Here is a 17185-nt window from a genome sequence, read left to right as displayed (position 1 = left end):
CATGAGACGGTGCCTCCTGACCAAGGACCTTTGCAATGATGCAGCGCAGTGACCCTCCGCCAGCCCGCAGCACCCGGCCTCTCTGCACGTTGGTGGCTTCTCTTCTGTTCATTTATTTTACATTCTCTGAGCGAGTTTGACGCAGGCTGTCCCAAAAAAAGTACCTAGTAATAGGGCAACCAACAGAACAAAAAATGTAGGCAGAGGATCGGCTGGGAAGTTGAAAGACCAGAGTATTTGTCTGTCTGGAGTTGTCACCAAGGAACTGGGCATGGACACGGAGGCCGGCGATTGGCAGGTCGGTGATTGGCAGGCCCGCGGGACTGAGGAGGGAAGCGCTTCACCTGTCGCAGGGCATCACACACACGCCCACAGCCTGAAGGCCAGGCAGCAACTGCGCACACAGGAACCAGGAGCAGCCTCGGCCAGAGGCGCGGCGTGCTTTTCTGGGATCTGCTTCCATCCGCCTGCACATGCTGGAGAGACGGGCTGGACTTCCCCGTTCTGCCGGCCCCGGAGCAGTCTGGAGCTAAGGCTTCCCGCTCCCGTTCCTCCAGGGACCCCAAAAGTTCTGTGACACCATCCACTTGCCCTCTGGTGCCTCCCTTGCTAGGCTGCGTCACCACCTGCCGCCTGGAAGCGGCCAGCCTTGGGTGTTCCGGGGCGAGTTTCAGGGAAGCATGAAATGGGACGAGAGCAAACACAGCAGCCCGCACGGCCACTCTGCAGGGACAGAGGTGGGGAACGGCAGCCCCCCGCAAAACCGGTCAGCACGGTCACACGGGGCACAGTAAGGACGCTGACTCGGGAGTTGAGAGACACGCTTGCTTTCTGGTCATTATTTATTTGTTACTGTTTAAAAGAAAAGAGATTTAATTCTCACACACATTCAATATGTGAAAAACTATCTGAGGTGCAGCGCTCGCCCTCTTCCAGGCCTGCAGTGCTGTTCCGCTGCTTTTCCTCTCACACACAGCATCAGGTGCAGAGACGGTGTTAGGAACCAGGGTCCTGAGGACGACTGAGAAATGACAGCTTCCCTCAAGGAGCTCAGGGCCCGGGGGACAGCACCGGTCTTTAACAGCAAAAGCATCAGCTCTGTCACTGAGAATTTACTAGAGGAAGTTTATTTTCATTTTAAAAATCCAGTACTCAACAATGTAATGACCTCCTCGAATAAGGCCTGCTCCAGAGCTAGTCAAGCATATATTGATCTGACTATTCAAAGAAGTTCAGACCATCAGGGTAAACAACATTACAAATAGTAAAGTCAAAAATAAAGACAACAAGGAAAACACCTACATCGAAAGTCTGGTTTTGCTTAATTCCTACAAAGGCAGCCTCATTCACCTAGCATCTATTTTAATCAAATATCCCATCTATCACTCATCTTCCGTGGCGCACTGGGGTGTTAGGAAACGTACGCACCTTCAGAAATGTTGTAAGTTAGTTAAGGAAAGGAGATAGCCAGAAGAAGTGTTTAAAAACACAAATGTCTTAGTTGCCTTTGTCTTGTTGCTGAGACAAAATACCTGAAACCTGAAGACAAAGGAGGAAAGGGTTACTTAGCTCACAGTCTGTAGAGCTTCACTCCATAACTGGCTGGGCCCAGGCAAGGTGGGCTGGCAGAGGGGCGACACAGAGGAGAAACAGTTCGTGGTGGTGTAAGACAGCAAAAGGAAGCAAGCAAGGGAGCTTACAGCATCTTTGTTCCCCCTTTATATTGTACCTAGACTATTGGGGTTAGGGTGCCAACCCAGTCAGCGGACTGATCTCCCAATCACCCACCCTTAACCCCAGCACCCTTAATCCTAGCACTGCAGTAATCCAGCATCAATCACACTAGATTCAGTCAGCTCGGAACAAACTCTATGACTGCACGAGATTTGGAGGGGACATCTGGACACAAAGCATAACAACAAATTAATATTATTTCAACATCAGAAAATCGCAAGCCGTCTATCTGTAATTTGTCAAAATGACGAACACAAAGGGAAAGAGGAGGGGAACCCAGTGTATGTTCTCTAGGCCTTTTAGAAAACATGGGGTTGGGGCTGGGGATTTAGCTCAGCGGCACAGCACCCGCCTGGCAAGCATAAGGTCATGAGTTCGATTCCCAGTACCGGAAAAAAAAAAAAAAAGAAAACACGGGGTTGTTCCTTTGGCCACATATATGTGAATCTACAAAAAGAGTGATATTGTAGACATCAAGGGAATGGGTACTGTGCAAAAGGAATGCCACACAAGTGTTACCATGGCAAAACAGGAGGAGTCTACAGTTTACCCAGCATGCTGTTGGCACTGCTGTAAACAAGCAGGTGAAGGGCAGGATTCTTGCCAAGAGGATTCATGTGCGTATTGAGCATATTAAACACTCAAAGAGTCGAGATGGCTTCCTGAAACTTGTCAAGGAAAATGATCAGAAAAAGAAGGAAGCCAAAGACAAAGGTACCTGAGTTCAACTGAAGCGCCAGCCTGCCCCGCCCAGAGAAGCACACTTTGTGAGAACCTGTGGGAAGGAGCCTGAGTTGTTGGAACCTATTCCCTATGAATTCATGGCGTAGGCTGGGGATGCAGCTCTGCCATTCACCGCCTAATTGCCCCTAGGTGTTCTAGGCCCCACTTACACAGAAAAAAAACATCCTGTGTAGTAAGGATGGTTTTCTCAATTGAACAGGTGTTTGGTGCGTTTACCTCAGAAACAAGTATCTGGAGCAGATTTTCATCCCACTTAGTTAACTGTGTCAGGTCTTTACTCCTTGGTGTTTTTCCTGCAGAAAGATACTGCTGAGGTATTATAGTAGTATAGCCAGATGATCACATATTTATGAAATATTTATATTCGCTTGAAGATCCTGTAAATCACCATGGGGAAAAGATGTAGCAAAATAAATGGAAGTCCCTGCAGTTAAATAAATGGAAGTCCATTTCAGTTAAATAAATTGTTTAAAGCACCAAAAAAAAGAAAAAAAGAAAAAAAGAGAAAGAAAATCGCAAGCCAGTGAACAGAGCAGTGTGACTGCATTTTACCAAGAAAAAAAAAGAATCATGAACATTCCAGACAAATTTATCTTTAAGCAAAATCTCGAAGATGAGGAAAATTTGGACACAAGACAGCAGGAGAGCAAAGGCACTCACCGATAAGCTTGAGGAGAAAGGCCATCAGTAAGGAAAAGGGTGGGTTATTCCGGAAAGCAGACAAAGAGTAAATGTGGAGAGCTGTCAAGGTCATTGCAGGACACTGGATTTTAATCTCAGCAATGCGGAGTCTGAGGAGACCCAAGAAAGTGTTTCATCAAAGAAAATACACAGAGTGGTTTTTGGGTTTTTTATGGTTTTTTTGTTTTGTTTTTCTTTTTTTATCTTTTTGAGACAGGTCTCACTATGTAGTTCAGGCTGGCCTTGAGCTCACTTTGTAGCTCACGCTAGCCTCAAACTCACAACGATCCTCCTGCCTCAGCCTCCAGAGTGCTGGGATTACACGCATGCGCGACCATGCCTGGCACCAGAGCGGTATTTTTAAGAGCATTTGTCTGGCATCATTCACGAGAATTAGCAGGAAGCGAATGCACAATGAGACCCAGTGCTCCAGGTGTGACCTGGGGAGGCCCGGAATGAGCCTGGGCCTGCGGGCAGTCATGGGAGAGGGAGTCACGCTTGCTAAGCTCTAAGACGCCAACAAAAGATTCACTGGTCTCCACAACATGTGGCCAAAAGGAGGGAAAATCACTCATGAAATAAGGAAATCAAGAAGGAAAGCCGGTTTAAGAGCAGGTGGGAAGCCAATAGAAATAGGTCAAAAGCAGTTCCCTGGGTCCCATTTTTTAATCTGCAGAAAAGGGATACTAACAGTGGCTATCTCAGAATGTCACAAAGTAAGCTTAGAGTGTTGTTTGGGATGTAACAGTCCATAAATCTTCGCCATGCTTCTCTCTCTCTGCCTCCTTCCTTCCTCGCTGATGAATACTAACGTAGAAAAGAAGACTAAAAGAATACACTCAGTGTGGAGTGGTCCTCTCTGGGGAGCAGGGTTCTGAGTGACTTTTCATTTTTGATACCAAATTTGTTAGCACTGAGTTGCGATTTACGTTGCTTCATAACTGCAAAATAACTATTTAAAAACAGTGTATTAAGCTTGCTGTAATGGCTCACGCCTTAGCTGCAGCACTCAGGAGACTGAGGTGGAAGCGTAGCTTACGCCTGTAAGTTCAAGACCAGCCGGGGCAGCACAGCAAGATCCCAACTCAAACACTGAAACGAAGAAGAGGAAAGGAAGAAGGGAGAGGAGGGAGGGGATATGGGCAGGTAACAGGAGGTATGAGTGTGATCAAAGCACGTATGCACGCTGAAACCCACCACAAACGTGTGAACGGGGGAGGTAAAGTGATGAAGTGTTCAGGTAACAAATCTGCCGGAATGGAACCCACTGATCTATATAATCAATAGGCACGAATAAAAACTTTGGGAAACAAAACAGCAAAACCCACAGTGTATTTAGTATAACTTTTCCCAAAAGCGTATATGCCACTCTCCACATTAAATTTTTTTAAAAAAATTTAAATAAACTCAATTGTCGGGATAGGCTACGTTTTGTCACAGTAACAAGTAGCCCAAAACGTCGCAGGGTTTCTAACCGCAAAGGTTTACTCCTGGCTCACCATTCATGATTTCACTCAAGGGTCCCCGGGGACCTGTCCGATCACTGCTGACTCCCGAGCCGCGCCGACCGCACCGGGGTGCACCGCGCAGCAGAGCGAGAGGGAGCTCTGGCGGCTCTGCCCTTGGCAACCACGCAAGGTGACCTGAAAACAGACTGCGACTTCCCGGGGTCCACGGGCCAGAACTTCTGCAGGGGTCCCACGCAACCACAAGGAGCCGAGCAAGTACCCTCCCACTGTTCGGGCTTCCATCTACATCGCCCCCCAAATTCCCATGCGTGTGGGAGGTGGTCGGGTCACAGAGGTGCTGCATTCATCTGGGGCCCGTGCAGTGATGAGTGCAGTAGCCGAGTGTGCCGTCAGGACGCGGGGCCTGGTCGGAAGAGGTGCGGCACCTGCGGCGTGACCCAGGCGGGGGTGCATCGCGCCCAGCCCGCTTCCCTCCGCTCCTCCGCGGCCCTGGGCTGGGCAGCTTTCTTCACCCACTCCCTTCCACCCTGGCACTTCTGCCTTTGAGTCATGTGAGCGGGGACTGAAACCGTGATCCAAATACACCCCTCCTCCCCTTACATTGTAGTTATTGGGCACTGCGTCCAGTGATGAGAAAGTGACCGAGGCCAGGCGTGGTGGCGCACACCTGTAATCCCAGCACTCGGGAGGCTGAGGCAGGAGGATCCTTGTGAGTTGGAGACCAACCTGGGATACAAAATGAGCTCAAGGCCAGCCTGAACTGCACAGCAAGACCCTGCCTCAAAAAAAAAAAAAGTGACTGAGGCACCTACCCTGGCCCCAGAAGGAGGGAAACTCCAAGCCTGGGGACCCCTCTGATTTCATACTGTGAGTTCCTGGGACCCTTAGGTCTAGACTACAATTTGACTAAGATTTGACTAAGATTATACTGCTAATATCCCTTGAATCTGTGTGTGTGTGTGTGTGTGTGTGAGAGAGAGAGGGAGAGACAGACACACAGACAGACAGAGAGACAGAGAGACAGAGAGACAGAGAGACAGAGAGAGACTGCGGACTGACCCCAGGGCCTCATACATGCTAGGCAAGCACTGTACGGCTGAGCTACACCTCCAGCCCACCCACATCCCTTTAAAACACAAACCGTCAAATATAGATGTTTTAAATTAGTAGAGCTGTAAGAACACTAACAAATGTTTTGAATCCCTCTGTGACAAAGAAAATGAGGCCCAGAGACCACCAGATTGAAATAACTCCAGTAAGAGTTTGATTTTTTTTATTATTACTCACTCAATAATTCCGCAAAAAGCACACAAGAAAAAGATAAATTTCACTTGTTGGGAGATTTACTGTTTGTATTCAAATCAACTATGAATTTCATGAAAATGGAAATCTATATTAAAATATTTTTGTTGCAAAGTATATTACCATAGATTTTAGTCTTTATACATTCTTATTTTCCTTACCAGCATTCTATGATTTACAGTTTTACATTCTCTGACAGATTTTATTTTAATTACTCATCTGAGAAATGTACTCATTTGCAAGCAACAAATAACCTACATGATGGCAGCTGATGAATATAGTTACATGCGTTTTCCAATGTTTCTCCTCCAGCACAGCTAGCACAAATTCCACCGTCAAAGAGTCAAAGACAAAATCAAAGGTCATTCTCCCTTGGTGACCCATGGACACCTCGAGAGCAGATGGCACAGCCCCCTTATTTTAGTTCAGGCCATGTGCCCCCCTGGTCATAAACCCAAGCCATGAGCCCCTGGTCACACAGCAGCACAGTGTCGCGTTAACTCCAAACCTCGTCTCCTACCTCCAAATCGAGGTCCTTTCTACCACCTACGTCACGTAAGTTTGACTGCTTTGGACAAGTCATTTACTTTCTCTTGTCCTCAGTTTCTTGGGTGAGAAAGTAAGGGAGCCAGACCCACTAGATGGAGATTTCTCAAGTGGGTATCAAAGAATCCCGGTCTCAGAGATGACTGAAGCTTTCATGGGATTAAAGCTTTCATGGTCACGTAAGTTTGTGAGAATGAATGTCTTACTGCTCTCCAGGAAATACATAATGGATATCAGCTAAGGTTTGGATGTGGCTTGTCCTCCAACGGGATCCTGTGTGGGAAGCTGGTTCCCTGACGGTGATGTTAAAAGGTGTTAGGATCTTTACAAGGCAGAGCTAGTGAGGGGTTATTAGATCACTGGGGGTGCTGCCCTCCAAAGGGATTAATAGCCCTGTCCTCATGGGATCCTAGTTGTAGCAATGGAAGACAGACTAATACAAAAGGCTAACAAAATATATTTGATGTTGTTGAGACCGGCATTTCCTAAACTTATTTGGCCATAAGAACGCTTCTGCATGTCACTCATCAATGTTCTGCTGCCCCCTGAGCACAACCCCTCACCTTTTCCCTGTCTTCCTACAAGACTAGGCTCCTTCTACCTGAGCTCAAACACACCCGCAGCTTCCTCTCAGGCCCTTGGACCTGCCACTGCCCAGAGGAGTCCCACCGCAAAGCCTCCTCACCACGGCGCTCCTGCAAAGTCCCCCCTTTGCTGTCTTCTTCTACGCAGCCCTCACCTCTGGCAAACTTTGCGTGATCTATTGTCTGCCTCTTGCACTAAAACAGAGGCTCGTGGAAACAGAAAGTTTTGTCCTATGCATCACTGTAACCCCCAGGTCCTAAAACACTGCGAAGGAGCAGAAATGCACAAAATGTTGAATGAATTAATGAATCAACCAATGAATAAAGCCTTTGAAACTAACGTTCTATAGACTATGGAAAACCGTCACCACACCATGGCATCACCACCACTTGGCCACTAGCTAGAAATGCAACTTCTCAAGCCCCACCTTGGACCCACAGGGGTGAGCCTCCCAGTAATGCTGACACTCCCTAGGGCATTTCAGGACTACTACTGGTCTAGGTCATATTCAAGAGAAATCTAATGCACAAAATTCTAGAACTCAGTTACTTGTGAACAGTTCTTTTAGGGTGCTTTGGGCATTTGATAGGAGGAAGGACTAATTTCTCAAGTTTCTTCAGAGTTAGAATTATCATATATGGTAATATACAGCTTTCCCTTCAAAAAAAACCAAAGCTCTAATTAACACAAGATGTCCCACTGAGAATTAATCAGCCTAACAGCTACCCCAGCACACTTGAGGGCCATTTTACCATCTGGTATAGCTAAGAAAAAGCAGTTACCCTAGAACAGTGAAGGCTCTCTATAAAGCTTGCTTTCCACCAAAATAAGGAACATTCTCTCTCTCTCTCTCTCTCTCTCTCTCTCTCTCTCTCTCTCTCTCTCTCTCTCACACACACACACACACACACACACACTTTCTCATCATGACTTAATCACTCGATTATGCTCCCAATGTTAATGCAGAAAATCCAGTTAATTTAATATTGAGAAATACTCTGGAGGATCACTGGTATGCACACATTTTTATCTATTTTCATGTTTTATAAACTGGAAATGGACAATAGAACAATGTTTGGTAAAAAGTTTTACTGGAAGACGCCAGATCAAGCAAGCACCAGGAAATGCCAAAAGCCTGGGGTGTAAGTATCACTTCGCAATCACTTCACCTTGGGCGCTCACAGCCCGGCCCAGCAAGCTGCCGTGCTCACCTGGAGATGCTCTTCTCCGCCCTTCACATTTGCCTCCTCGCTGTTTCCATCCCACCAGGCAGCCGCGCCCACCATCCCAGGTCACAAGGCTGCCTCCCTCTCGGGCAGCACACACTCCCAGGGCCAGGCGCCGCAGCGGCACACACCGCGCTGTCATCACCCTCTTCATGTGCTCTGTCTCCTTAGATAATCTCTAGCTTCCACGAAAGGCAGGATGAGACTTAAACGTTTCTGCATCCACCCTCACCAGCTGCCACCTCTTTGGCTTGTCCGTTGGTTTCAGTGATACCCAAACCTTCCATGAACGGCCACCCATACAACGCTCAAGGAATTCCATCAGAGCCACCTCCCGCCCCACCTCCTCACCTTCCCATCAGGAAGAGGGCCCGAGAGGGAAAAGTCTGAGTGAGCAGCCAATGGGAATCCTAAACAGCAAAGGGGATGGTTAGGAGAGGCTGTCCTGCCTTCCTTGCTGAGGCTGGTCAGAGCCAAGGCGGAAGGTAAGTCTGACCGTGCGTGTGAGCTTTCCACAGTGCTCTGGGATTCGACATTAGAATTCCCAAAAAAGGATGCAAGATGCAATCAGGCCTGGAAGCAAGGCTCTAAGACCTGTCTGTACCTTGAATATCAACTAAGTCTTGGGCTCCTTGTGTTTTCTGACCTGATTTCCTGATGTTCTCTCAGCATATATGAATTCATTTCTCAAGGTGCAGGCTCCTCAGAGTACCAAAGAAAACCAAGGGAAGGGGCTCTCTGCTCCCTGGGAATCAGCATCTGCAGGCAGAGGCTGTCCTCCTCCTCGACTCAGGGAGCCGCCGGTGCTGGGAGAAGAGGGAGGGAAGCCAGGCACACAGCGAGCCCACGGTCAAAGTCGTACCCACAAGGTCCGAGCCCAGCTGGAGGCCCTCAGCAGAGGAGCCTTGCTTGACCTTCTGGCTTTTACAGGGCTCGAGAAGGAGATGAGTCTCCCAGCCACCCGGGGTTTTAAGAAGATAAATATGTCCAGAAACCAATTTAACGTCTCCTCACCAGAGAGCGCCAGGCGTCATTCAGGCTCTGTCCACACCAAAGGCAGCAGCCACCGGACATAAAGGTGGCTTTCGCGCACAACCTGAGACTGCTGAGGACCCCACTCCACCCTTCTGTGGATCCTAAGCGTAGTATTTGAGATGTCAAACAATTGTGTGAGGTGCGCCTCCTTGAAACCTTCTTACAATTACCTGCACATTACCCATCTAATGAGAGAGACAAACGGAGAGACAGAAATAGAGACAAAGACAGCAGAAAAACAGAAAGAGACACAGAGACAGAGACAGAGAGACAGAAAATATCCAGGCCATTCGCCACTGAAGCACAAGCTGACAAGTCGAGTTCCAAAAGATTATTTGTCCTTAGCTTCACCCTACGGGGTCCTACGCTGTTGGACTGCTACCAACCAATCCTTTAAAAATAGTTCCAAGCAAAAGAGGATTTCTAAAACAAACGGGGAAAAAAGCCTCTCACGGGTAAGTCCCACTAGCTACTCTGTGTTCTCAAATATATTGCCACTGGCTTCCCTGGAAACCCCCAGGGGGACAGCAGGAAGGAGGCGGCTCCTGGCTCCTTGTCCCCAGGACTCAATGGAGGTGAAGAGGCCCTGTGATTCCAAGGGAAGAGCTAGTTCTACCTCCGTAGTTCACATCACTCAATTATCTTAGAAACAAAATGTATTAAAACTAGGCAGAGGTCCAGTGAATCCTGGTGCTTAGAATCTTCACACTTACTTTCATGGAATTCCTAATATGTTTTCCATGGGCACAGAGTTACAGATTTCCAAACGAGGGCTCAGCAATCAACATAACACACAGTGTTGCTCCAGAGCTCCAGTACATGGGCCAGGAGCACACGTCCTTTGCTCATCCAAACAGCAGCCTAGTTTCCCCTTGTGGGATACAAGCTGCTGCAAAACGGGAACCAACTCCATGACAATGCTCCGGGGACCCGGAGGTCTGTATCGCAGCAGTTTCAGAAGTATAGAGGCTGAGGTAAAAGAGCTGCATGCAGCAGAGGAGAAGCAAATTACAAGACTAAGCCATAGTTATTCCTTCAGAAGGAAACTTGTTTCTGGCTAGGATCTCAGCAAGTCAATAGTTTCCAAACCTGACAAGTCAAGGACATCCGCGAGGAAGTTTTTACAAAGTACGCATTCTCAGACCTGATCGCAGTCCTACTAAGTTGGACCTCCCACCGGGTGGCCCAGGAACCTGCATTCTGAGGGGTGCCCCTCAGGTAATTACGATGTTCATGCACGCTTGGGAATCCCACTCTGGGGCTGTCGTATCAGAACCACAGACCGGAAGTCCATTTTATGTGGCACCATGCTCAGCACCTTTTGCAGTACTGAAACTCAAATCCAAGGACTCTACCACTGAGCTCCACCTCCAGACCTATTTTTTTCTTCCTAGACAGGGTCTCACCAAACAGGACTTGAATGTGTGATTCTCCTGCCTCAGTTTCCCTCCCCACTAGGATTACAGGCATACGCCATTGCTCTTGCCTCTCAGTACCATTTAAACACCCTCTCCTCAAATCTAATGCAGACAAGTCTTCTCCGTTCTGCTGTTTGCCCTGATGTGCAACTGGTCATTGCTTACTTCTCTGTGACCGGTCTTCCCTCCTGGACTGCACGTTCCACAGTGAGCCCGTCCCTGCCGCACCTGCCTCCTGCACAGGCCTCTGATGTGTGGGTACGGCCTTTCATGACGGGCACACTGTGGTCACTGAGCGCCTTTCCTCAGACTGTCCCGTGTACCACACAGGCAGGGCAGGCGTCACTCTGCCCACGGGGACGAGAGGAGCCAGGACCCCTGAGTGGCTAAAGCCCACAGAGGCGCAAGGACCGAGTCTAACCCCGGGCTTCAGCTCCGATCCGCCCCCTCCTGTGACAGCGCGCTGCCTTCAGAGAATACCAGAACTGATTCCAGTTTATTAACATCAAACCAACTAAAGAGTCGGCACCTGCGTCTCAGAGTCTTGTATTTTCCTTGCACAATGAACAACTGTGCAACTCACAAACATAACCCACTGGGGCTTTAAGAAGAAATGTTGAAACACATTCTGGTCCTCTCACAAAGAAACAAACATTATGCTGGGCGGGAAATCGGAGTTCATTAGAAAAGCCTGGCATCGTGAATTCTAACAATAATATGATAGCACATTAATAATAATAATAATAATATTTATTATTAATAATAAAATGTGCTATAATAATAGCACATTTGGCTAGGAAGAAACGTCTCAAAAAATGTAGGGCAAAAGAATCATTAGCTGGGAAGAGAGGAGAGGACATTTAGCTGAAACTTTGTTTGTTTGTTTCTTCGTTTGTTTTGAGACAGGGTCTCGCTATACAGTTCAGGCTGAACTTGAGCTCACTATGTAGCCCAGGCTGGCCTCGAACCCATGGCAATCCTCCTGCCTCAGCTTCCCAAGTGTTGGTATTATAGGCATGCACCACCATGCCCAGTTAACTGAAACTTGGAATACAGAGCAAAAACTAGAGAATTAAATATAGTAACATTATTCTACCTAAGTAACCTTTAAGAAACTAAAAGGGATATCTAAAGGAAAATATTAAATAGATCAAAGATACAATAGTAATACTGAAATTATTAATCTGGCCATTGAAAACCTATTTTAACAAAAATTATTTCAGAGGTGAAGCATGGTGGCATATTCCTGTAATCCCAGCACTTAGGAAGCTGAGGCAGGAGGATCGTTGTGAGTTCCAGGCCAGCCTGGGCTACAAACTGAGCTCAAAACCAGCCTGAACTGCATAGTGAGATGCTGTCTCAAAAAGACAAAAAAAGAAAGAAAGAAAGAAAGAAAGTAGTAATATTTTGTGAACATGGCCTTTGACATAACTGTTCTATACCTGGAGAATTAGATCTCATTATAACACAGATTTAGGTTGTACAAAGGTACAATGGGAATAGTTACTAAACCCATTAGTACACCAGCAATTAATTTCTTTGAAGAAACTAGTGAATAAAAATCTCTAACAAAAGAATAACATAAAAGAGAGAAAGGAAGATAACAAATAAGGTAATAAAATCAGCAATAAAATATCCAGCCATTTTAGAAAAACATGGGGGCTTTATTGAATATCTAAATTAGCAGCCAAGCCGGGCATGGTGGCACACGCCTGTAATCCCAGCACTGGGGAGGCTGAGGCAGGAGGATCGCTGAGAGCTCGTGACCAGCCTGGGCTACAAAGTGAGCCCAAGGCTGGCCTGAACTGCATAGAGAGACCCTGTCTCAAAAAGACAAAGAAAAAGAAAAAAAAAATTAGCATCCACAATGACCTCAGAAAGCACTTGGCTGCAGGCCTCGCAGGGTCTTTTCTGAAACATTAATTCAGATGGACTCACATTAAAGCCGTCAACAGACTTCACAGCAGTGGGAGTAAACTAAAGCAGAGAGCGATAATCAAACAACAGGGACCTAAGGGGTAGGGCAGGCCCCAGCAGGGACCCCCAGATTCGGTCCGGAACTGTGACATCAGTGAAAGGATTGATAGTCCTCAAGTTAAATCCCAAACGATGCCAGATAAAAGGAGAAGCAAACTCAAAAAGCAAAGAGCTATTTACTGGCCAGATGGTGTGATCAACTAGCCATAAACACCTGGAATTAAAATACACGTTATGGGTAGATATGCTTCTGAAAGCTGTATACAAAGTAGAAATTTGAACTACTGGAGCTAAAGGGATCCATTATGAAGCAAAGGGCTTCACTGAGCTATGAGAAATTCACCTTCCAGACTGAGTACAGTGACACACACTGACAGTCCCAGCTGCTCAGAGGCTGAGGTAGGAGGGTCACTTGGGGCCAGGAGTTCATGACCACCTTATGCAACACAGTGAGACCCCGCCCAGAAAATATGTCACCTTCCTACCTGAAAATAAATGTGCTTTCAAAGTTTTTATTTTTGCCTGTCAGTTTTTCTTAAAATAAGGCAAAGCTATAAATGAAAAAGTAAGTCAGCATAATCTGAAACCAACTGATTAAAGAAAATGTGCAATAATCAAACTGTACTTTTTAGCCTAATAACTCAGATAGGTTTATAATTTATCTTTTAAGTATCTGAAATAGCCAAGTGTGGTAGTGCATGCCTGTAATCCCAGCACTTGGGAGGCTGAGGCAGGAGGATCACTGCGAGTTTGAGACCAGCCTGGGCTACAAAGTGAGCTCAAGGCCAGCCTGAACTACATAGAGAGACCTTGTTTCAAAAAAAAAAAAAGAAAGTATCTGAAATAATACCAACATCAAATAGGAAAGGAAATATATTTTTTAGCCCATAAACAATTGCCACTGAATCAACTGTGAATGATTTGTTTGGCATATAAATTTTTAAAAAGAAAGAAGGACAAGCAATCTACCACAGTATAGGCAAATCTGCCAAAATAAAATATGAAAAGACCTAAAGCACCCCAGTCACTTAAAACTAGCTTGGTCAGAACATTTAAACACCCAGCTTCCACAGGGTTACTTACAACATCAGGAGTATAATTACTGTATCATCATTACTGTGTCAAGTTAATTATTACATTACCCTCCGCGTACTAAGATGTAGCCACTGATCTGAGATTTTTGTGAGTGGCAGGGGCAGGGATGAATGCGGTTTCACGTTTTGGTTTGGGTTTCATCTTTGCAAGTGGAGACGGGTGGGCATCCTCCTGGACATCAGCAGCACCATTTGCAAGTTAACAAGATACAATGACAGCAGCGCGTTACAAAACACAACTACAGCGATGACTCACATGAAACTCACACCCATAACCACCAGGGGCTATGCCTGACCAGCGAGTTCACTGGCTACAGACACAAGATGACCAGAGAAGAGAACCCACAGACCGAGAAGCACTGATGTGGGACTGGTGCATCAGAATTCCGTGCCAGGACAGGAAGTACCATGCACCCACGTGGGGCATGAGAGCTTGAAGAAGCACTGCATGCGGTGGTACTGACCCAGCTGCAGGTCATGACACCAAAGACCTGAGCTCAGTAGCCTGGATAAGTCACAGCCATGATCCCATTGAGGTCAACAGGGACCAGGGCAGGGAGAGGTGAGGCCCGAGGCAAGGAGTTAAGTGGGAGGCACTGGGGCATAGCGACCTGACAGAATGCAGAGATGATCCAACACCCTTGAGAAGTGCTGTGAGAATTAGCCGAGCCAAACCCATCTATAAGAAGGGAGCAGGTGGGCACAGTGCCAATACCCACAGTAATGACAGAACAAAGCCAACTGGTCACAAGCACTGCCAACCTGATGATTATGAGGCAACATAGCATTAATCATGAGGCTCATGGCCACTAATTTTGATCCTTTAGTGTGGGCTCTTCCTATCACTGTGAAGCAAGAATTCACCAAGCGCCGGATTGTTCACCCCAAGGATCACTGGTAGGAAGCCAAACTTTGCAGACACCACTTTCAACATTTTAAGCACAAAATGTTATGAGTAATTAATAGGAAAACCAATTAATTAGGACTTGATTTCCTTTCTTTGACCAGGCAAACTCTGAATGGAGCACCAACGGGCAAGAAGCCCACTAAAGTTAGAGACGGAGGAAAAGGAGCTTTGATGATAATCTACAAACTATAATTTGACCCTGGAAAAATAAGAATTAGAGGAAATCCAAAAATTCCTACTCCAAGTGTATTGAGACTGGGTCAGATTTCCGGAAGGCAGTATAAAACTATCTCTGACAGGGTCTGTAGCCATTTCTTCTACTTCTTTTGCTTTGCCTTCTACACCTTCCCTAACACACACAGAGACTCACACACACAGACCACGCCCTCTGGGAAAAGTGAGGTAGGACGGCTCATTTCCGTTTCCAGACCACTGACTCTGTGCCTCTGTATGCTCCATCCCACCTTCCCATTCATAACTAACCACGGGTGTGGCGGTGTCAAGGGTTAGACTGTCCACAAAGTCACAGGCCCCGCCCAGGAAACACACAGGCTCATCAGAGACCCCATCAGAGATTTTCAAGTCCTATGTAGGATAGAAAAGCACAAAAACACCCATGAGCTTATGTGTTTAGGGCTACCTCCCTATGCTCCTTAGCAATTAAACTTGATTATAGCCAGCGGCTCCCATCATAATTATCAGGGGCCCATAGCAAGAGCATCTCATTAGGGAGCTATTTATAAAGGGCAGCTTTGTCTCTTTCTCCTCGTGACCACTCTTCACTTTGTGAGGAGGATATCACCAGACACCGCAGACACAGGAAGCAGATTCCTGCATCACCGGGGGTGGAGGTGACGGATGCCTGCAGAAGAGAAGCTGCCCGGCCAAGAGCGCCCTGCTGGAATGACACCCTCATGCCCTGTGCCTCCTGGCGCAGGGGCAGCAGAGCGACAGCAACCCAAGAAGGTGCGGTCAGCAGAGGCACACTGCACACCCCGCGTGGGGCAAGCCACCTGGTTCAAAAAAGCCACAAGAAGAGGCGTACCTGCCGGCGACCGTGAAAGCTAACACGACCGTCTTGCTGAACAGGATTCATTTTTTTAAAGGAATGCCGGCACACACTTTCGAGCGTTTACTCATATTCAGGTCAAGCCTTGCCTGAAGGGCGCCACTTGCCTTGACTCAAACAGCCTACCCGCTTCCAGCGTTAATGGAGGCCCAGGAAGGTCATGGAGCCTGCCCAGCTTACCTCACTGACCAGGGCAGAGCTGAGATTTGAACCCAGGCAGCCAAGCTCCAGCAACCACAGTCTTCACCGCTTCCACCGCCCCGCTCCCGGCCAACACGCCCTTTGCTATCATCTGGATCCATAACACAGCAGGTCCAGAAGAAACCGGAGTGTAAAATTCACAGAAGGCCCCTGAGACCCTCTAATTCAATTGCATCTATTTACAAGCGTGAAAACCAATTATCATTGGTTTTGGGGCTGGGGATTTAGCTCAGCAGCACAGCGCCTGCCTGGCAAGCACAAGGTTGTGAGTTTGATTCCTGGTACCGAGGAAAAAAAAAAAAAAAAGACCAAAACCCCAAGACCCCATGTGACTTGTTGGAGGCCACACAGCTGACATCATCTCAAACCATCCAGAATAAATGATGCTCAAGAAATCATCCAACTAGATGGTGGAGCTACTTCTTTGGGTTAGTTTCAGAAGCACAGTACAGCCAGGGTCTTATCCCACTGTTCCAGGCCCTCGTCAACCTTTTTAAAAACCACAGATTTGACCAGAAATCATCTGAGAAAGTGGCTTTTACAAAAATGAAAACTGAGGCCCTGAAAGGTTGTAAGATTTGGCCGAACTCCTGTGTTGAGTTACAAATTGGCCATCTCTCCAGGCATGGTGGTGCACACCTGTAACTCCAGCACTCAGGAGGCAGGATCAGGATGATTGCCACAAGTTCGAGGCCAGCCTAAGTGACACAGTGAGTTCAAGGCCAGCCTGGACTATATAGTAAGACCCTGTCTCAAAAAAAAAAAAAAAAAAAAAGTTGAGGGAATTAGCCATGATATAGCTTGTCATTTCTACAAGACTGGATAACCCTGAAACGTTTAAATCTTAAATAAATGATCTTGTGGTTGGGCCTCATGAAAGTGTTGAATGAGTGCCCCACCAGAATCTACGTGCGGGGCCTGTCGCACACAGATTCTGTATATAGAATAGATATAGCTCTCTATTTATAACAATGGTTGCAGAATCCAGCAAGAAAGACAGCACACACAGAGGAGGATGCTGAGCTCCCAGTGGTTCAGAAAAGTGCTGCCACATCTGTCTTGCATTTAGCCACCACTGTCCTTCACCAACCCTCATCAAAGGAATTAAAACAAATCACTTCTGAGCATTTTATAATGAAGTAACTGAAGACATCTTAAAGAGCAAGACCAAATTTCAGAAGTATTCCAAGATTTTTT

The 17185-nt window shown here is 46.9% G+C and overlaps 1 protein-coding gene and 1 pseudogene across 1 annotated transcript in view; one reads left to right on the top strand and one right to left on the bottom strand.

Annotated features, from left to right (window-relative positions):
• The window catches only part of LOC106149388 (solute carrier organic anion transporter family member 5A1-like), a gene marked incomplete at both ends in the record, with an annotated part of 57441 nt that overhangs the window by 19881 nt on the left and 20375 nt on the right, over positions 1–17185 (bottom strand).
• Positions 1918–2564, top strand: LOC106149389 (annotated as a pseudogene).

The sequence above is a fragment of the Chinchilla lanigera genome, unplaced genomic scaffold (assembly GCF_000276665.1).
Source record: "Chinchilla lanigera isolate Chin_1 unplaced genomic scaffold, ChiLan1.0 scaffold00043, whole genome shotgun sequence".
Lineage (NCBI taxonomy): Eukaryota > Metazoa > Chordata > Mammalia > Rodentia > Chinchillidae > Chinchilla > Chinchilla lanigera.
Note: the sequence above shows the minus strand (reverse complement) of the source record. Positions and strands in the feature narration are given on the sequence as shown.